The sequence below is a fragment of the Sphaeramia orbicularis genome, chromosome 19, assembly GCF_902148855.1.
Source record: "Sphaeramia orbicularis chromosome 19, fSphaOr1.1, whole genome shotgun sequence".
In the NCBI taxonomy this organism is placed as follows: Eukaryota; Metazoa; Chordata; class Actinopteri; order Kurtiformes; family Apogonidae; genus Sphaeramia; species Sphaeramia orbicularis.
Genome location: NC_043975.1, coordinates 9,082,622 through 9,106,073, shown reverse-complemented (window position 1 = coordinate 9,106,073; position 23,452 = coordinate 9,082,622). Strand labels below are relative to the sequence as shown.

At 36.0% G+C, this 23,452-nt stretch overlaps 1 protein-coding gene across 2 annotated transcripts in view; it reads right to left on the bottom strand.

Annotated features, from left to right (window-relative positions):
• Positions 1-23,452, bottom strand: part of chst15 (carbohydrate sulfotransferase 15) — a 181,323-nt gene that overhangs the window by 115,744 nt on the left and 42,127 nt on the right. Inside the window, exon 2 of one of the 2 annotated variants that reach the window (XM_030122170.1) lies at positions 17,907-17,979. The exons of the other annotated variant lie outside the window; for it this stretch is intronic. The gene's annotated coding sequence lies outside the window, so the exon portion shown is untranslated. The remainder of the gene's footprint in view (positions 1-17,906; positions 17,980-23,452) is intronic. 2 annotated transcript variants of the gene reach the window in all.

Genomic DNA, 23,452 nt, shown 5'->3' with positions numbered 1-23,452 from the left:
TGTAGTGACCAGTATGCATGAAAGGGTTAAAGGAGTGATATTTAGCTTTTTTAAATGGAATTATGCATTTTCAAACATTTCCCTGTGGTCTACATAAATTGTAAATGCTGTTTGGGTCTGAATTCTTCATTAATTAATATTAATCATAATAATGGATTAGATTTATATAGCACTTTTCTATGAACGCATACCCAAAGCGTGTACAGAGGATCCATTATTCATTCGCTCTCACATTCTCCCTCTGGTGGTGGTAAACTACATCTGTAGCCACAGCTGTCCTGGGACAGACTGACGGAAGCGTGGCTGACAATCTGTGCCTACGCCCCTACGACCACCACCGAACATTCACACACATTCATACACCAGTGTGAGCAGCAGCACTGGAGGCAAGGGGGGTGAAATGTCTTGCCCAAGGACACAACAGCACATGGACAGAGCAGGATTCGAACCGCCAACCCTTCAGTTATTAGACAACCCGCTCTACCATCTGAGCCATGGCTGATTCAACTCCACAGGTCCATCTTCAACCCTGTTTCTGAGTAATGACACCAGAAAGGTCATTTTGAGTGCTGGCCCTTTAAATGCACATGAGCCACTTCAGGCCTCGCCCCCTCCAGGTTGTTGACTGTGCTTTCTGTCCTGTTTAAAGGTGCAGGAGACTTTCGTGAGCAATTTTTCATCAAATCTGTAAAACCTCAGTTATAGCCTAAGTATCCTGAATCTGTAAGTCTTTCTGTGAGTACTCATCTGAATCTCTTGCATTATGGTGAACAGTTTCTTTGTGCCATCCACCATAAACAAACCATGTGTTTACAATCAGAGCTGGGAGGTCACTTGGGCATCTTCGGAATTTTGTCACGACGCGCATTGTGTGAAACGGAGGCTCACGTAGTCACCTGGCAGTGGCAGCTGCTACAGACACAACACGGAAACGGCAGGAGCTCCCTTCCCTCTATGCATACAGGGTGGGGAAGCAAAATTTACAATATTCTGAGGCAGGGATTGAAAGACAGTGTATGACCAATTAGTTTATTGAAAGTCATGACAATTTATTTGCCACAAGAAAACTGACATAATAGAAAATGTTTTTATTCTATGTCCTCCTTCTTTCTCAATAACTGCCTTCACACGCTTCCTGAAACTTGCGCAAGTGTTCCTCAAATATTGGGGTGACAACTTCTCCCATTCTTCTTTAATAGTATCTTCCAGACTTTCTCGTAATAGTTTTGCTCATAGTCATTCTCTTCTTTCCATTATAAACAGTCTTTATGGACACTCCAGCTATTTTTGAAATCTCCTTTGGTGTGACGAGTGCATTCAGCAAATCACACACTCTTTGACGTTTGCTTTCCTGATTACTCATATGGGCAAAAGTTTCTGAAAAGGTATGGATAATAGTGTTAGGTATGATTATGACATCAATATATGTTTGGTTTCAAAACAATTGACGTAGTGCCTGCTGAGAAAAAACAACTAAATGTTCATTGTAAATTTTGCTTCCCCACCCTGTATTCCTCCAGCAGTTTCCGCATTTCAGCCGTTTCCACGTCGTGTTCGTTTCATCCATATAATATCATATGGTTGCACTGCCACTGTCAGGTGGCTGTGCGAACCTGCACAAACCTCCCTTTCCCACAATGCACGTCACGACAAAATTCCGAAGATGCCCGAGTTACCTCCCGGCTCTATTTGTAAACACATGGTTTTGTTTATGGTGGATGGTACTTCGAAGTTGTTGTGACCCCTTTAAGAAATCAGTGCAATAACAGAATGTTAGCACAAGTGAGTGATGGGTTTCTATTGTGTGGTTTTTATGTTTTGGTTTTTTTTGTACCTGTTTATTTTACCCAAACCTTTTATTTAGCTGCTTTTTTTCATATTTTTATGGTAGGTTTCATATTGATATTTACCTTTATTTAACCAGGAAAACCTCATTGAGATTAAAAATCTCTTTTTCAAGAGTGTCCTGGCCAAGAGGGGCAGCAGTATATTAAATAGTTACAGACACAAACTTTCACACATAAAAACAAAAACAAGTTTTCAATACACAAAAAAGCATAAAATCGAGTCAAACCTTCCAAAGTCAACTTTGCTAAAAGTGCCCACAAGATGAAGGTTTTACATATAATGTACAGACTGGATGGTACTTTTAATTCACTGTCAATAAGAAATAAAGATATTCTGTTCTATATTCTTAGTTAAGTAAAATACCAATTAAAAAGATGCCTGATTTGTCATTTTCTAGTCAGAGAAAACAGCAATAACATGTATTTTTAGTATTTAAATGTCAGAATGTATACACCAGACGATTTAAACAAGATGCAGGACCACACACTCGGTGTTTACTAAATGGTTTCAGACTGCTGATTCTGCGGCTTGAGCATCTGAGAGAAACTCGCAACACCAAATGTAACTTCAGAGGAAAAACAAACTTAGAGGAAAACCATCAGCTGGTTGTGTACGCTGTGGTATGCAAGGAAAAGGAAACATCTGAGGAAATAACTGCTGTCCATTTCTGTTGACGGCCATGTATGGGTCATCACATACAGACATAAAAAAAAAATATTAGACCATCAAAAGTCATCAAAAACAATGGTTATGCAATCAAGTACGAACTCCTGTGTGTATCATGTGACTAAAACAGACAGAAAAGAAAACATGGAATGCCTAAAAGCACTGTTTTTGTCAGTACAATGACATAGATATTGATGTTAGAACTTAACCCTATAATGCCAAACATATTATATTTGATACATGAGTTTTGAAGCCCTCTACATGATCAGTGTGATATTTTTTTTCTTCTAAAACCTGATGTATACAATTAGATACGTGCAATACACGGATAATCCACCAGGGGGGAGGAATTCGTTCACCAGAGGCCTTTCCAGTGACACTACAAGACTGACATTAATGAGGAAGGAGGCAGAACTTTGACAATTTGGAAAAGGAATAGGAAAAATGCATATAAATATTATAGTTTATATAAAAAAAACAGTTGATTATGCAAATCTAATTGTGTGAGAGGTGACTAAAAAATTTTAAGTGAATAGTTTGTATGGACACTTTGTGTTATTGTAAAAATATACAGAAAAAAAGTCTGTTAACAAAGCAAAGGAAGTGGTATTAATTTAATTATTAGTTTGTAAAAAGGGGGTGGGAGTCGATAAGTTAGACTTCTTCCCACTCCTTTTCGAGGGCTGAAAAGTTTGGTTTGACCATGTTGTATGGGTCTTTATCTGATGATTCTATGTGCTCAAAATAAAACTAAACTAAAGAATTACCAATTTGTGAGACATGTTTGTGTTATATTATGTTTTTGTTCATTCTAAAATAATAATATTTGAGCATTGAGACCCGATGTATCAAATTTGATACAAAATTGAAACTCATACATGGAAATTGATATTTGAAAAAAAATAAAATAAAATGGGGGAGGGGTTGTTCAGAAGGACCAATAAAGGCTCCAGTTTCAAAGAACTGGAATTTTCTGTCAACGATTTAATGGTTCAGGCTTTATAGGGTTAAAAGATTTTGGTTATTATCAAGAAAACCATAGCTAAAAAACCAAAATGGCTAGATATCAGCTCTTAAATTAAACTATTATGAGCTATTTTTGTTGTTATCATTATATTTTTCCGAACAAATGTACCTTTAGTTGTACCAGGCATTAAAATGAACAAGAAATTGAAGAAAACAAGGGTGGTCTAATAATATTTTCCGTTACTGTATATGCAGCATTCAGGGTTGTAACACTTCCCCTGATTTCAGCTACATCTATCTACTATGTTGTATTCCACACGGTTAATTCTGCAGAAAATCAGTGCCTTAAATCTGAATGAATCACAAATTGGACTCTCTGCATAATTTTTCTGTCATAAAATACCAGTATTTCCAGTCCTGGCACGCACACAGAGCGAACATGTCCACATGTTTAATCCCACCTCCACATTCTCATTAAGTGTTTTCTTCTAATCAGTTGTTAATATGCAAACATGTCGTCAACTGCCAAAAAACACCAAAATCAGACATAAGGAAGCATCAGATCTCTGGACTCAAACCAGCTGCTCAGCGGGAGGAGTTACTTCCTCTGTGTGGAGTTTTTTGAAGTGCAAGTCACAGTTATTTTGTCCTTGTTGATGAGATTTCCGTGTTTATGCCAACGCTGGAGATTTAACTCTTTTTTTTTCTTTTTTTTTGCACTGATTCCTTTTACTTTACCCCTCTAAAGTAAGAACATAATTAATTGAAGCTGCAGTGCTTGTACTTTTCAGTGTATTCTAACTCAAGTGGTCTAAGAGGACATGAGTTTCTGCATCTACTCCTTTCCTGTATTTGCAACGGTAGAAAATCTACTGTAATGCAGATTTTTGTCTAATAATAGTGTTTTCAGGCAAATAGGAAGGCTTAATACACGATCATTAGCAATGATTATTAATCGCTGATCAGATTCTACTCCATGTTTGGAAATAGAAAAGCTCAGAAAAGTGGTTTTCACACTAGAAAAATCAAAATCTTACCAAGTGTATTTTTCTCATTTCTATTCAAAATCTCTCATCACACTTAAAATAAGACATAATCACCTAAAGAGTAACTTTTCAGTGAGATATAAGAACTTATTTTTAGACAATAGATCTTGAAAATCTTATTTCAAGAAATCTTACCAAGAAAATTTTCACTTGTTCCATTGGCAGATTTTTTAAATTTAATTTAAAAAGATAATTTAATTCAAGATTTTTTTTTGCTTCATATAAAGTGTACATTTTAGTCTGTGCACTAAACTTCTTCAGTGTTTCCATCTTTATACCGTGTACATAGACTCAACAACATCTCAGAGGTAAATATTGGGTTGTAAACATTTATAATATAACCAGTGTTGTGCAACTTACTTCCAAACTGTAATCCACTACAGATTACTTGTTACACTGCAAAAATCCAAATCTTACCAACTGTATTCTGCAGTTTGCAGATATGCTGCAAACTTTAATCTCAGAATCCTGACTTTTTTCTCAGAATAATAATTTAAAAAACATATACTGGACCTTTTTTTTCCCCAGTCCAGTCCTTATCCTCTTCTGTAAAATATCAGTACACTGCATTTTATAATTTGATGAAAAATTGATGATGAAAGTAATATGCAGCTTTAACGTCTGAAAGGTTGGACAATACCAGGACTGATCAGGGTCATCAGGTTTGTGACAGAATGGTTCACACATGGATTAGCCTCCATAAAGTCCAGACTCTAATCTGGGATGTGATGAAGACGTGATGCAGCGGTCTGATTCTCCATCATCAATAATCAAAAATTAGTGCAACTATGGACGGAATATATATTATGAAGCTTATTGTGACACTACATAAGCATTATGTATTAAAAGACATGTGACAGTGAATGTCTCATGTAGGTCACTTGGGAATTTTCGGAAATTTGTCGTGGGATGTACAGTGGGAAGCGAAGGTCCATGCAGCAGCAGTAGCAACAACAACAAACATGTCGACCAAACGAAAGCGGGTGTGTGGAACCCTGCTTCCCACAAAGCACGTCGCGACAAATTTCCGAAAAAGCCAGAGTGGCCTACCGGCTCTGTTTGTAATACTTAGGCGATGACTCACATTTTATAATTTGATGAAAAATTGATGAAGAAAGTAATACACAGCTTTAACATCTGAAAGATTGGACAACACCAGGACTGATCAGGGTCATCAGGTTTGTGACAGAATGGTTCAGCGAGAATGAGACATGGATAAGCTTCCATAAAGTCCAGAATCTAATTTGGGATGAAGACTTGATGCAGCGGTCCGATTCTCCAGCATAAATAATCCAAAATTAATGCAACTATGGATGGAAAAAACATTATGAAGCTTCCAGTGACACTACATAAGTATTATGTGGCAAAAACATGTGACAGTGAACGTCTCATGTAATCAAAACCAAAAGTGGTGCAGTCAAATATTACATGTGCACCTTTTTTTTTTTTTGTCCAGGCAGTGTATTTTCATTTAGGACATGAGAGATATGCAGAAGTAATGAGTGTGTGTTTTTTTGTTTTTTTTTTCAATTTCTGGTATTTTCCCCTCCGTTTTCAGCTCCTGCAGCTTTAATTCAATTCATCTTATGAAAAAGCCTCTTATTTCGGATCAAATCCGGTTAAGTATGCGTTACAAATGGTGTTTTCCCATTTTTCTCACTTTTAATATTCATAACAAACATGTTTTTTTCTTCAGTCAGCACCGAATGAAATAGGCTTTAACCAAGAAGTATCTATTTAACTAAATGAAGCGAATTGGAAAAGGCATCGCTGGTTGGAGTAAATGAAGCGACAACCAAAACAGGCTACTCAAGCATGAAATTAATCCTTACAATAGCAGGGGAGTTCAAGAGAAACATCTGGAAATGAAATTACATTGGTCTACATTCCTGCACTGATGATGGAGTCGAATGACCTGTCAGGTTTTTCACATCCTTCTCCAACCCCCCCGGGGGCCGCAGCCTAATGCAATCATGTAAATCACCAGCATGTAACATAGGCAAGAAAGACACCATCAGTACTGGGAGCGGGATCATCCGTCATATTACCCAGGGAGAAGTAATCCATCACGATCTGCAGATCACACCCGCTGTTGACCACAGATCACAGTCTAATCTGTGGGAAGTCAGGCGTCAAAGCCCTGGAGAACGCCAAAACCTGACCATGACCCCGCCGAGGAGCACCGGGTCAAACGACTTCTCGCCGAGGCGGACCGTGGCCTCTGCCCTGGATTCTCAGCTGGGATCTCAGGCATTTGGAATCCCGCTTCAGCATTTTCCTCCACCTTTATCTTTTATTCATTATTTTAATTTCACTGGCAGCATCCCAGTGCCAGCGCGGTGGATAAGTGCTTATGATGGTGTCATTAAAAACGGCAGAAAAAAACCAAAACAACGGCTGCGATTTAAATAATTGAATTATTGATTGCGGAAGTGGATATGTTCTGAGGAGCAGGAGCTAAAGTGAACACATCCAAAAGTACCGATCAGGATAAACCCATAAAGACCTACTTTTGAGTTGGTTCCCAAATGATTTTTATCTATATTTAACATTTCTTAAGTGATTTGTCACCATTTATTATGAAATATTCCTCTGTATTTTGCATTTTTCCAATAAAAATCAGGTATTTTCCAAAGTGTATTGTACTGATCATAGAAGGGTGGGTGATATGGGCAAAAAAAAAAATCACGATAATTTTTTAAAATTTCCCGATAACGATAATCTGACGATATCCTTCATTTTTTAAATTTCACTGGCAGCATCCCAGTGCCAACGCGGTGGATAAGTGCTTATGATGGTGTCATTAAAAACGGCAGAAAAAAAAAAGAAAAAACCAAAACAACGGCTGCGATTTAAATAATTGAATTATTGATTGCGGAAGTGGATATGTTCTGAAGAGCAGGAGCTAAAGTGAGCATATCCAGAACTTCTGATCAGGATTAACCCATAAAGACCTACTTTTGAGTCAGTTCCCAAATGATTTTTATCTATATTTAACATTTCTCAAGTGATTTATCACCATTTATTATGAAATATTCCTCTGTATTTTGCATTTTTCCAATGAAATTTTGGTATTTTCCAAAGTGTAATGTACTGATCAAAGAAGGGTGGGCGATATGAGCAAAAAAAAATAAAATCTCAATTATTTTTTAAAATTTCCCGATAACGATAATCTGACGATATCCTTCATTATTTTAATTTCACTGGCAGCATCCCAGTGCCAGTGCGGTGGACAAGTGCTTATGATGGTGTCATTAAAAACGGGAGAAAAAAAAAGAAAACACCAAAACAACGGCTGGAATTTAAATAATTGAGTTATTGATCGCGGAAGTGGATATGTTCTGAGGAGCAGGAGCTAAAGCGAGCACATTCAGAAGTACTGATCGGGATTAACCCATAAGGACCAGTGTTACTTTTAAGTCAGTTCCCAAATGATTTTTATCTATATTTAACATTTTTTAAGTGATTTGTCACCATTTATTATGAAATATTCCTCTGTATTTTGCATTTTTCCAATAAAAATCAGGTTTTTTGCAAATTGTAATGTGCTGATCATAGAAGGGTGGGCGACATGGGCAAAAAAAAAAATCTCAATTATTTTTTCAAAATTTCCCGATAACGATAATCTGACGATATCCTTCATTATTTTAATTTCACTGGCAGCCTCCCAGTGCCAGCGCGGTGGACAAGTGCTTATGATAGTGTCATTAAAAACGGGAGAAAAAAAACAAAACAACAGCTGCGATTTAAATAATTTAATTATTGATTGCGGAAGTGGAATAAGTTCTGAGGAGCAGGAGCTAAAGTGAGCACATCCAGAACCGATCGGGATTAACCCATAAAGACCCAGTATTACTTTTAAGTCAGTTCCCAAATGATTTTTTATCTATATTTAACATTTCTTAAGTGATTTGTCACCATTTATTAGGAAATAATTAGAGCTGCAAGCGATTAATCGACTCAAAGTGATCCAAAAAAAATCATTCAACCACAATTCTCCTGAATCAAAGCTTTGCTTCCTTCATTTCTCTGCTGTTCAACATTGGTTCCATTGTTGTGTTTCACACGGATGCTTATTGTGACGCACGAAGAAGCTTCAATTCAGGAAAACTGCAATAGAATATCTCCCTTCAATCACTTTGAGTCGATTAATTGAATCAGGACTTTTTGCATTGACTTCGAGCACCTAGTCGATTAATCGGTTGCAGCTCTAGAAATAATCCTCTGTATTTTACGGTTTTCCAATGAAAATCAGGTATTTTCCAAAATGTAATCTACTTATCATAGAAGGGTGGGCAATATGGGCCAAAAAATGGGCTATTTTTTTCTGAACATACATCATTAACTAAACGTAAAATAAGTGTGTCCATCCAGTTATTTATCCAACTCCATGGGTTTTACTGGTGCATCAAATAATGTAGAAGATGACAGTGTTTCCACGGTAACTACGGAGCCTCTGAATGTCCAAACGGGTCATATCTGATGACCATGAAAAGATGAATAACTGCGTTTTACACCAATTATTTATGTGTATTAATAGAATTAGTGGATCAACAAGTATTATACATTTTTACATCAGTAGATGGTTTTGGTTGAGTGTGGGTGTTTGGGTCTTTGTGGGTTAAAAAACTGATCACTGAGAGATGAGAGGTCACCTGAATATAGACGCATCTTCAATAGGATCCAACTGTACGCAATTACAGATACACGATGGAGAGGCGATGATTGTGTTTGGAGAGCGGCATTTTAAACACAATGAACAATCAAGAATTTCTTATGTGAATGAAAAGGAGCTTCAAGTTTGAGGGGCATATGCAAAACAGTGCCGCGTTCACACAGCAGCTCCTGATGAATAATTTATCAGGATGAACTTAGATGTGATGTGTGTGTAACTTATTATCTAACTTTGGAAAATTTATACCCAGATGAATTCCGATAATTCCGGAGACATCCTTGTGTATATTTGCATAGTTTCCCCCGGAGCAGTTTTATTATTATTATGATTCTCATTATTGTTCTAACATCTTTGTTTTCAGCAGCGATCTTTGATTCCATATTTTATGAAGTGCTCCGTGTCAGCCGTCACATTATCTCTTGATGTTAATTCAGATATTTATTGAATATTCATCAGTCTTGTTGAGAGATTATCAGATGTAGGTTAAAATAAAAGCTCAGCGCTGTTTGACAAAACTTATTGTGAGCAAGTTGCATTGAAAGAGAAACATTAGCGGCTAGAGGTAGACTGATATGTCGGCCGGCCGATATGTTCATATTTTTCAATATCGGTCATCAGCCTTAATTGTTTTTTGAAAGCCGATATTGGATCAGTAGTAAAAATGTTAAAAGATACTTGATCAGGCACCTGTGTGGGCAGCACTTGAAGTTTAATAAATGTTAAAAAAGTACTACGTGTCAGTGGCGGCTGCTCGTCTTTCAGAGAGGGGAAGCTCATTGTCAGCTTACATAAAAAAAACTGTCATATGCCAAAATCAGGTTGACAACATTAGCATTGTCTGCCATCGTGTGCACCTGGCTAGATAGCTAGTTGACTCCGACCTAGCCAACAGTATGATTGATTTAACTATCTACAAAACGATATTAAACTCAAACAAGAAATGATTAAATTATGGAACTGAAACAAGAAAACACTGAAATTATGTTAAATTGAAACAAGGAAGTACAATGAGTGTGTTTTATTTACAGAGCAAGAAATGAACGAGTAATTTCGTAGTGGTTTCTCTCTCGATTTCACAGCAGAATGCGCGACGGTATTAAACTGAACTGTGTCAGTGAAGGAGTAGATCTCAAAATAGCTGTCAATCAAACAGGATTCAGCCTTTTGACTGATCCTCCAATCAGCACGTGGAAGTTCAGCGTCCAGCCCAGCCAAGCTCCGCCCACAGCTCCATTCACCCCCAGAGACGCCGGGCGTCCAGGGGGCAGGACAACATCGTGGCATTTATCCAATTACCGTCCAGTTTTGAGGCAATGAAACAAACTGTTCCACTCAGTCCCATTGAAGTGCATGGACGCTGAGAGTCTACGGACAAATGCACTGAGCAGAGATGGAATGAGAAAACAGAGACATGGGAATGGAGGAGAAGTGAACAACATGGAGTCTGATGATTTGTGATAAAGCTGATTCTGAACAAACTCGTCTGTGAGATGAAAGTGTTCTAACACATTTGTAGTCAATGAAATATCAACACAACCGTACATATTTAACCATTTAATTTTCATAATTTTAGGGGAAGCTGAGCTTCCCTTGCAGTCTGTGAGACATTGCCTCTGGTGTGCTTGTATTGATAATTTCATTTATATTGCTGCATAAAAATCTGAATTATCTGAGTGTTTCAATTGTATTTTACGGTCAATGTGCTTTAAAGACCCATCTGTTCTCAGCTGCATTTGAATAGAATTCTAATTCAGAAGTTCAGATCTGCTCTGTTTCTTTTAAGCTTAAAGTTTTTATCTGTTTTTTTATGATTTTTATTTATTAATTTATTTTATTTTCAAGCCTATACTTTTTATTGCTTCCCCTGCACCCCGTTGTAATGCTTTTATTGCTTTATGTAAAGCACTTTGAATTGTCTTGTACATGAAATGTGCTATATATATATATATATATATATAAGCCTGCCTTGCCTAAAAAAAAAAAAAAAAGAAACACACAAAAATCGGCCTTAAATATTGGCCTCATAAGTCATCTGTAAATATTGGCCATTGGCTGACTGTTTTGATATATTAACCTTTGACTTTACTCTGAGTTTTATGAACATCTACATGATCTGTCAATTAAACGTAGAAAAATAGATGATTTTCACTGGAAAAAATACAGAATTCAGAGGATAATATTATAATAAATGGTGATAAATCACTTAGGAAAAGTTAAATAGAGACAAAAAAAAATCATTTGAGAACTGACACAAAAGTCTCACTGGGTCTTTTTGGGTTAATCTTATTCTTAGAGATTTGTTAAATATATGTTGGATTACCAACAATATTGGTGGACATTTCAGCCTGTAGCATCCACCACTATTTTTATCAAATTATAGGTCATGTTTTTGTAATAAATGTTCCCATTGCACCAAAGAACTGGATTTTCACGTGTTGAGTTTTGGTTTTTAATGAATGTCAGTCGTCTTCAAGCATTGGAAGGTTTTCCTGGCACCTCTGACATTTTACATTGCACAAGAGGTGATTTTTGACAACATTTGATATTATTCACTATGCATTATTCACGTTAAATCTGCATATTTACATATATAATAAAAACTGACCTCTTGTTATGACGATTCTCACTCCCACTGACTGAAAACGAACCCTCATTTCATGGGAATCTTGTGCACAAGTTTATTACTCCATCGTATCTTTTTGTTTGTTGGTTTGTTTGTGATAAGAAAAGCAAGAAAAGCAAAATGTCAAAATGCAATAAATTGTCCAAGTGAGACAAAAAACAAAAACAAGAGGTTTGTAAAATTGTCACGCACATAAGCATAAACAAGACAAAAGCAAAAGGAGATACATATAAGTGCCGATAAATGAAAAAGACAAAAAGAAAAAGAAAGTGAGATATAATCAGTGTGTTATGTGCTGTTAGAATATGCATGGTGGGGATAGTAGGCTTCAACAAACTAAAACTCGAAAAACAAACTATGTACATGTACAATACTTCTTTTACCCTTTAACTCCTGAGACATTATTTCTGCAGTGAATTATCATCTGTTTGTGTCAGAAAAGCTGCTGAGTATGTGCTTGTGTCCTTTTTTTTCTCACAAACTGCACAAAATTGAAGAAAAAAAAATACAATAAAACCAAAATGAAGAAAAGTAAACAAAGTAAGCAACAAAATAAACAAAAATGACAACAAAAATTGCTAAATAATAAATAACATGAAAAATATTCAAAAAATTTAACTACAATGAAGTTAAAAAAAGAAAAAAAAAAACAGGAATAAAATGAGCAACAAGTATTTGAATTTTGGCCCAGTAGTTTTTGTTCTGAGGCTGCACTTTTCTAAATCAGTCCATCTGCTTTTTGGCATCTGGTTGAACTCCAAAAAGCAGTTACACAGTCAAAAAAAAGAATAAAATAAGCACCAAAATTAAACAAAAATTAATAATAAATCAACAAAATAACAAGTAACATGAACAAAATAAGCCGCAAACTGAACAGAATTGAAGAAAAATTAATACAATAAAAACAAAATGCAGAAAAATAAACAAAATAAGCAACTAAATGAACAACAATGGCAAAAATATTTACAAAATATTAAATAACATAAAAAATATGCAAAAGAAAAAAAAAAGAACTACAATGAAGTTAAAAAAAAAAAAAATAGAAAATAAAAAAAAAAAGAATAAAATAAACAATAAGTATTTAATTTTGGCCCAGTAGTTTTTGTTTTGGGGTTGTTTTCAGTCCAGCTGGTTTTTGACAACTGGTTTAACTCCAAAAAGCACTTAAAACACAGTAAAGACAGTTAAAAAAAAAAAATAAAGAAGAAGGAAAAAAAGAAAATGAAAATCACAATGACACTGGAAACACCAGTAAAAAAAAAAAAACAAAAAAAAAACACAATGAAAACAGTGTAAAAAAAAACAAACACCCAAACCGTCTATTTTTATAGCAAGTCGGTCTCATTCACTGCTCTGTGCCCCCCGCCCCCCATTCCACAGGTGGCAGGGGGTGTACTGAGCATGCTCAGATGCCTATGGAAAGAGCAAGGTCTATTCTATCAGCACATTTTGAATTTTTTCTTATTGAGCAAACGGTCGAATTTTTATGAATATTTAAAATAAATCATACATTCAGAACGCTCACCACAGACACGTCAGGCATTAAAGGGTTAAAGCTGCAGGAGCTGAAATCGAGGGGAAAACACCATAATTTGCTAATATACGCCTTCCATCTGCAGCTCTCTCCTCTCAGTCCAACTCGTAAAACTAAATGTAACTACACTGCAAAAAAAGCGTATCTAAAATCAAGAAAAAAACACTAAATCTGAGAAAAAAAGTACTCAAAACATGAAATATCTGTCCATGCAGCGAGAGAATTTGACTCGACAGATTGTTAAAATTTAGAAATAAGCATGTCTACAGATGTATGAACACTTAAAATAAGACATTAACTCTTAAAAGAAGATAAATTATCTAACATTCTAAATCTCAGCTTGTAATTTGCAGTGTGTACATGCACTTGTACCCACAGTGGACTCCCACTGAGTGAATGTGATCAGTGACTCATCCTCAGAATCATGGATGTAACCCCTCGGACATCTGTGATTAAGACTCTGTTCAAAGAAGTGGGAAGAATCAGCATTTCCTCTCTGACTAATTGAACAACAATGTTGTGGTGAAGAGAAATCTGAGCCGAAAAGCAAAGCTCTCATTTTACAAGGTCAGTCTGTGGTCATGAGCTGTGGGTAGTGACTGAACAACAGACTGTGGATAGAAGCAGTGGAACACAACTGCCTCTGTACGATGGGATGGGGATCCGGGAGATTTTAGCCACACTTTTACTCTTATCTGTCCTGTACTTTAACAATACTCTTTCTTCTTTCAGTTCTTTCTTTGGGTTATGGTTAAAATTTTCAGCAGAATTACTTGATGTATTTTCTCATTTGTAGCTTAAGCTTCTATAAGTTATATCCTGTATTAGAAATGTGTAAAAGCACCGATCCTAACAATATTATAGATGTACTGTAATGGGACATAAGAGGATGGATGGATGGATTCATTTATTCATTATTGGATGGATGGATGCATTCATTTATTCATTATTGGATGGATGGATGGATGGATGGATTCATTTATTCATTATTGGATGGATGGATGGATGCATTCATTTATTCATTATTGGATGGATGGATGGATGGATGGATTCATTTATTCATGGATGGATGGATGGATGGATGGATGCATTCATTTATTCATTATTGGATGGATGGATGGATGGATTCATTTATTCATTCATTGATGGATGGATGGATTTATTCATGGATGGATGGATGGATTCATTTATTCATTCATGGATGGATGGATGGATTTATTCATGGATGGATGGATGAATGGATGGATGGATTTATTCATTCATGGATGGATGGATGGATGGATTTATTCATTCATGGATTGATGGATTGATGAATGGATGGATGGATAGATGGATGGGTGGATTGCTGGATTCATTTATTCATGGATGGATGGATGGGTGGATTCATTTATTCATTCTTGGATGGATGGATGTATTCATTCATTCACTCATAGATGGATGGACGGATTCATTTATTCATTCATGGATGGATGGATGGATGAATGGATTCATTTATTCATTCTTGGATGGATGGATTCATTCATTCATTCATGGATGCATTCATTCATTCAGTCATGGATGGATGGATGGATGATGATTGATTCATTAATTCATTCATCCAATTACAGATTGATGATTCATTCCTTCATTCATTCATGGATGGATTCATTCATTCATTCATTCCTTCATTCATTCATGGATGAATTAAAGGCCATTCCTCCTTTGCTCAGTGACTCCATCCTCCTCTCCACCTCTACAGTTTTATTCTTGTTGTTGCTCAGTGTTGGGGCCCACAGCGTTGCCTGTGGCGTCCACATGCATACATTTACAGACGGCAGTGCAGACAGTATGTGTGAGCGTCAAAACACAACTAGACACTGGGACTACAGCGGCCATGGTGAGACCATATGGATCATGGAAGGGCTGGGAACGGGATTTCAAGTTGCATATTTCAAATTACATGTAAAATCAACTGGTCATCTATGTCCCTTTTAAACCTGAACAACCACCAGCGACCAAACGCATCAGCCTGTGGCAAATGTTTAAGAACTTTTCAATCGCTAACCCTATCAATACATGTAAATAATTGGTGTAAAATGCAGTTTTTCATCTTTTCGTGGTCATCAGATATGACCCATGTGGACGTTCAGAGGCTCCGTAGTTACCATGGAAACGCAGTCATCTTCTACAACATTGATTCACCAGTAAAACCCATGGACACACTTGTTTTTATGCTTAGTTCATGATATATTTCACTGAAAAAAATCACTTCAACACAATAACCTTTAATTTTACTCTGAGGTTTCATGAACATCTACATGATCAATAAATGCAATATAAGAAAATGCATGATTTTAATTGAAAATGCAAAATACTGACGATAATATCATCATAAATGCTGGTAAATCACCTTGGAAATGTTAAATATACACACAAATGAATGTAGAAGTCAAGAAGGTGAGGCTGATATTTCGAGTATCAATTTAAAGGATACATTTATGAAGCAAAAAAGTTGCAGTTATTTGTAAAAATAGTAATGAAACATATTTTTTCCAGGTTTTTCTTTTGTTTGTTTGTTTTTTGTTTTGTTTTTTTTTTTGCATATAACTGAAATTAACCGTCTCATGCATGAATTATGAGAACCCTGATTGAGATTTTTTTTTTTTTTTTCCTGAGTGTTTTTATTCCCCTTTAGGCATGAAAAAAATAATGCGATTGAAATTGTTTTTTATGAACCTATTTTTCATGGAGTTGCAAAAATGTCCACTCAGCTGGACACCACGTGTTTAATTTTTGAAGCAAAGAAACATGTATTTACTGATACATTGTGAAAACTGTGAAATAAGTTTTTAAAATATTGTTAATCTGATGTTTTGTTACATTTTAACAAACTCTAATACTAGTTATTACTCACTTTATGGCGATTATATGCAAAAAAAAAAACAAAACAAAACTTAATGTTAACCCTTTCATGCATGAATTATGATTAAAATTATGATTAAATCTTTTTTTTTTTTTCCTGAATGTTTTTATTCCTCTTTAGGCATGAAAAAAAAATGTGATCGAAATTTTTTTATGAACCTATTTTTCATGGAGTTACAAAAATGTCCCCTCAGCTGGACACCATACATTTCATTTTTGATGCAAAGAAACATGTATTTACTGACATACTGTGTGAAAACTATGAAATAAAATCATTTTTTATGCTGTGAATCTGATGTTTCCTCACATTTGAACATACTGAAATACTAGTTATTACTCACTCAGATAATATGCAACAACAACAAAAAAAAAAAAACAACTTTTTGTTTTAAAAGAAATTTAAATTACTGTCTAATAACAATTAGCAATTGATTTACACTCAAATATGTTAGTGCAGATCAGGTTTAGCAAGAACAGGAACAGTAATGGTATGAATTGTAATGTATGGGGTGTTGCATAAGCGTCCACTGTGTTGGTTGATATGGAAGTAAAACAATAAAATCCATGAATATACAAGAGAACAACTGTAGAATAACTGTCCACTGTAGTGACCACTGTGCATGAAAGGGTTAATGACAGTCTACCAACAATAACAAGTACTTGGTTTACACTCAAACATGTTAGTGCAGATCAGGTTTATCAACAGCAAAGTTACAGTAATGGTATGAATGTCAGTGTATGGGATGATGCTTAAGTGTCCACTGTGTCGGCTGATATGGAACTAAAATAATAAAATCCTTGAAAATACGATAAGAGAACAGCTGGAGAATAGCTGTCCACTGTAGTGACCACTATGCATGAAAAAGTTAACTCTTTCAGTGCCATGGGCCGATTAAATCGGCTTTACGAATACAACCTTTAAAGTGCCACGGGCCGATCAGATCGGCTTTGGAGAACACGCCATATTTGTGTACAAACAAACCATCCACTCCCATTTCTTTCTCACATTTCGATGACGTTCTTTCAAATCTTCTTGCAAATTACGATCAATAATGAATCGGCTGCGTCCGGTGCGTTTTGAATCTAAGTAGCAATCGGTCGGATGTTACCGAGCGGTTTTTGACCAAGAAAGAGCTCGCGTTTCGTTTTCTGCTTGGGAAATTTTATGAATGAATTTGTGAATGAAATCATATGCAAATTAGACGGCCATTTTGTAGTAATATCGTAAACACAGCGATCTGTCAAAACAGTCCCATCTGCTAGAAAATGAGTTCTGATGACGATTCAGACTTCGATTATAAAAACGACGCGAAATACTGAAAAACGGCCAAATTCTGTGGCACTTTTAAGGCTTATTAGTCCCTTAACTGTCTGGCACCGAAAGAGTTAAATGTAGGAAAATACCTGATTTTCACTAAAAAAAAAAGCAAAACTCAGAGGATAATACTGTAATAAATGTCACTAAGAAAAGGTTAAATGAGAAAAATACATTTGGGAGTGACCACAAAAATAGTTCTGGGGCTTTAAGGGTTAAAAACAGATGGAAGGAGTTTAGATGTAATCCAGCTCCATCAGTTCAAAATACAGCGTGATGGCACCAAAACAAACAGAACAAAAAGCAATCCATGACTATAAATGAAAAACTACCGTGTAATTGTCTTCCAAACGTTGTCCCCACAGTTCATGTTTCCATCTTGTGGTTGTTTTTCGCTGATCTTTCCTGTAATAGTTGATGAGAGGCTGCATTAGGCTCCTCTAATTGTGATGGTTATGGATAACAAATAACTCTAATGCACTTGGATCCACACTCAGACGGCCTCTTTTCATTGGACCTCGTTTTGGTGGTTTGGCCTAGACTGTGGTCTGGGAGGGATTCCACATCTGCAGTTTGGATTTAAGGTTAAAAAAACAAAACAAAAAAAAATTAGGGACCACATACAGCAGTGGTTCTCTGACTTTTTACACTGGAGTACCCCCTGAAATATGTATTTTTAGCCAAGTACCCCCAACTCTTGCTTCAGCATTTTTGATTTGTTTCTGTGCCAAAGGTGTCTGTTTTTATTTTCAAAACTTTATAAAGAAACAACATGTATTTAACTTTAATATATTAAAAATAACAAATCTTTATGAGGAAATTGTGTGTGCAAAATATAAACAGAAAAGTGCCATCTTTCACTGGTAAGAAAAATAAATTGAATGGCCATTAATGAATAAATGAACCTTTCATCATCAAAAAGAATTAAGTCATCTTGTATAATATAAAATTGAAATGTTCTTAAAATGTTACCGAAGCTTAAACAAGATGGCTGACAGTAATAATATAAAACAAAATAAATAAAAATAGTGAAATGAAATAAGGTCAGGAGTGTCAGTTTTATTATATGAATGTATTTATTGTTTTATATTTCACTATTAATTCTCATTATTTTGTCTTCAGTACATGATGATTTAGTTGATGTATTTTTCCCCCCAAAAAAGTCAATAATAACAATAATGGATTAGATTTCCATAGCGCTTTTCACCCAAACTACTTTCCATTATTGATCCATTCTTTATTCACTGTCCCATCAACACTCTGGTACCCCATCTGACAAAGATCACCATATACAGGGTGATTGCTCTTTATCCAAGTAACAATTCCAGACTTTTTCCTACAGAAGAGGATTAGGGCCACTGAAAAAAAAAGAAAACAAAACAGGGTCCAACACATATTTTTTATCATTATTATTCTGAGAAAAATCTGAATTCTGACTTTAATCTCGGAATTCTTATTTTAATCGCCCAATTCTGATTTTTTTCTCAGAATAATAACAAAAAAAATATTTTGGACTCTAATTCATTTTTTTCCAGTGACCCTAATCCTCTTCCATATTTCCCAGACTTCTTCAAAACTGCTATTTTTTCCCCCCCGACCTTGACTTTATGTACTTTTATACTTGCGTTCCTTCTTTTTTGGTTAAGATTGTACCTGCTGTGTGTCATAGAAAAGTTAATTTTAATAAATGTATGAATGAATGAATGCATAATTTGCAGTAAACTATGTTTTACCGACAGAAACGTTTACAAAACATATGAAAGTCACAAAAGTGCATGAATATCACACAATTAAGATTCACTAGAATCATTCCAGTACCGACTGGTTAGAGGAATCACATGAAGTTTTTATGTTTTCCTCGTGTATTTCTTATCTTAGATTATGTACCTTTGAGCATACCCTAAAATTCGACTATCAAGGAAAGTTTTTTCCAAACTTTACAAAGACTTTTCAAGGTCTGAAAAACAGCGTTTCAAAAGCCCATACTTTTTAAGACTTTCAACCCCCCTGCACTGGGGCGCCGCTAGCAACTGTGGGCCCCATGAAAGGTAAACGTTGTAGGCCCTTCATTAACCCTTAGGGGTCTGAGCCTATTTTGGCTGTTTTTGAGTCCTTTTGATTTTGCGTTTATATACTATATCTCTGCTCCCCAACTCTGGAACTCCTTGCCACGGGATCTCAGAAACATCACTTCATTCCCTCTAGTCAAATCCAGACTCAAAACGCATCTGTTTAGGACCCCTTTCTCTTTGTGAACACAATTGCATTGTCCAATTTTTTTAACCTTTTATTTTTTTACTCTGTTTTATTGCTTGTTTTATACTCTCCTGTTTTACTGCTTTACTGCACAGTGTCCTTGAGTGTCAAGAAAGGCGCCTATAAATAAAATGTATTATTATTATTATTATTATTATTATTATTATTAAATGTTTACTATACCCATGTTTGGTATCTTTTTTTCAGCATAACTTCATCTCAGATGAGATCATCTGCCTATTATTTTTTCACTTTAACCTACTATATCAACACAAAAGACCAAAACACACACAAAAAATGTAAAATCTGGTTTGAAAAATGTATATAATGTATTGCATAAATAACACCAAGGTGCTTAAGGAACCTTTTCAAAGACTTTAAAAGTGATTACTGGCTCCAAATGTTAGGTATATAAAATTAAAATTGTAATAAATTAAAACTATACTCAAATATTTGACATAAAAGCAGATCTTTACATAGGTGTTTTGTCCAGTTTTCTCCATAACTACTGTCACAAATGTGAAACTTAACGTGCTTTCAACGTCCGATTCCTGGCTGCTATTCCTCTATTATACAGCAAATCTTACACAAAATTTTCACACCTTCTAACCTGTATCCACTGGACCCCCTCCACTGCTCTATAGACCCCCTAGAAATGCTGGGCCCCATGAATTTGTCATGTTTACGCCGCACCTTTACAGCGCCCCAGCCCTGTATATCGCATATAGCTGCACATATGTTCACTGACGACACCACAGGCCTTAGACACTGTCCTTTTTACCTCGTCTGACCTCCTCCTCCTCCTTTTCCTCCTTCAGACGACCACCTTTTCATTTGTTCAACACTCTCCCAACACCTGCTCCTCCTCGCCTCCTCACATTTTTTATCCGACCTGACAGCCAGACTCCCTACATGTGGACCAAAGTTCAATCTACTGTTAATCTTGCCTTTGGAAAAGAAGCCGACAGATCTGGGGGAAAAGCATTTGGTAATTAATCCAATGGGAATGTTTACTGTTACCAGTGGAATGTCTCTGAACCCACAGTAAAGGATAAATGACTCCGGCCAACAGTAACTCACTGAAAATTTGGGGAAAACCAGACTTAAGACAAAAGAAAAAACAAATACGCTCCAGATCGAAGTGTAGTTTGTAGCATTTAGAACAATTTTGTGGGACACATCTGCAAACACAGCATTTCCATTTGGTAAACCACTACTATTTACGGCACTTTATGACACATCTGTGGAGCTCGCGGCGGTATATTTTGGTAAAAATTGTTAGTGAGAGCCAATAAAGACGAGATGGAGATTAAGGCCTTGTTCAGGATGTCAGCCCAGACAGACCCTGATTGTATCCAGATTTATTCGAGCAAAAAAAGTCACATGAAATTAAGTCACTTTGTTCCAACTCACCTACGACTTCCAGTTCATGTCATGGTTTTGGAACACTCTTCAAGTACAGTCCTGTGCAAAAGTCCTGGTCCACTATTAGGTTTGTTGATTTAGTAAAGTTCTAATGTCCACACATATGCATCAGTAGTTGCTTTTCCATTGGACATCTGCACAAAACTTTACTTATATTTACTAAATGGCGAAAAAACAGAAGTACATAATGTCGGTTTTTCCATTAAATCACAAATGCGGTGATTTGTTTATTTATTATCATGAGATGACACAAGAAGTCATTCCAAAAACACGGCGACGAACATAAATATGGTGTTGATTCACAGATATATTCATTATTATTATATATTACCCCTCTATCTCGTACTAAATTAAAAAATGATTGGGTTTCCTGGTGTGTCCACACATACCACGACATGTTTTTTCTTCTTCTTCACTTGTTGTAACGTACGTCAACATCCGGTTTTTTGATTCACCTGTGTTATATGTATATAAACAAGTGAGAAACTGACAAAGGAAGCTTCGCCCTCTCTTAGAAGTCAGTTCTGACCTGTCCAGGAAGTCAGTCTAACTTATAGTAGCCTGCGCTAAGCTTAAATGTGATTGGTTAATATGATGTATGACACTGTCGCTAAGCAGAAGAAAGAAAATAAGATACAAACAGAAAGAATGGAAGACCTTGGAGTTGTCCTGGGAAGTTTTAGGGAGTTGGGTTATGCTGTATCTTGTGGTATCGTTAGAGATAAAGTAGCTTAGAAAACATTCAGAATTGAGAAACTGACTGAGACTACACATTCCTATCAAGGCCTGTGATTAGAAAGAGAATGAAAACGGTAGAGCTATCATAGGTGTCTTATAAGCTAATAGAAGACTTATGGTCAGTATTAAAATCAGTATTAACAGGGCAGTGCCCTCTTAAGCAAACGTCTTGCCCCCAGCGTTCCAACACAAATATGGAAAGTATGAAAAAGTATGGAATTTGATTTTACAAATTTCCAAGTCTGGAAAAGTATGGAAAATGAAAACAAATGTATGAAAAAATATTAATGTTTCCAAGACTGTTTCCACTGTTCTATTTACTAAAATATAAAATTATGAATATCTAAAAAAGGAAATGGATCAATCTGTTTTTTTTAAGGCGCTTGCTAGCGCAGCTAAAATGTTTGTGTGAGAGCACATACAGTAGGCTATGCTTCCCAGAAAATATTTGGGCAGACTGACAAGTTGAATGCCCAGCCTTCTGCTCTTATCCTCCTCCAACTCATTTTAAGGCCTGCCCAGGTGTCATCAAGTTTCACTGCTGCTTTGACAGACAGGTGATGTCCAAACACTGTTTGTGAGTGAGCTATTCAACATGCCTTGTATGATCGTTGGCAGAACTCATAATGGGTAGATGTAAATTCTCTGACAATTGGCTCATAAATCCCAAATATAAAAACTGGTTGGCTGGTTGGAATTTTCTGGAAATCTGGAAATTGGGGTCTGGAAAAAGTATGGAATTTTGAAATTTCTAAGAGAAACCCTGTGCCCCCTCAACTGAAAGTTTCCGAAGGTAGGGAAAGGAATTAGTAAAGCATCTTAAGTTTCACTTTCAATCTGTACAGTTGTATGGTCTGCGCATACTCATTGTGAGGTACGTACGGCATGGAACAAACCCCCCATATAATCCCTGGACGGACCTGTCCATAGACGCGCTATAGCCCGTGGGCTAAAACAGGCCCACCGCAGGTTTTAATTTGTCCCACGGTCTGAATTTGGGAAGTGCAAAAATTTTACTAAAGTTGTTAAGAGACAAAGGTGTCATACTTGTTTTGGTTCATGTTCCACATTCAGCCCAATTGTGATCTCATGCAATCTCTGATGTCATAATAGCATAATAACCTATAAATCTAAATTAAATCTAAATTTCATAGTAAAAAGTATCGGTATCGGCAGAACCAATCATAAAAACAATCGGATCAGATCGAAAGTGAAAAAATCTAGATTGGGACATCCCTAGTTTTTAGTGCGCTGTCCTAGGCTGTGGACATGTTGCATTACATTTAGATATATTTCCTGTATTTTCTTGTTTTACCTGAAGAAAAGAGGATGAAAAATGAATATGTACGCACATTTAATAATGAAAAACAACAAAGCCAGAAGTGGAATAAGACTTTTGTAGAGTTGACAACAGCTTTACACATGTAGATTTTTTAGACATGTAGTTGTTCTGCTTCTT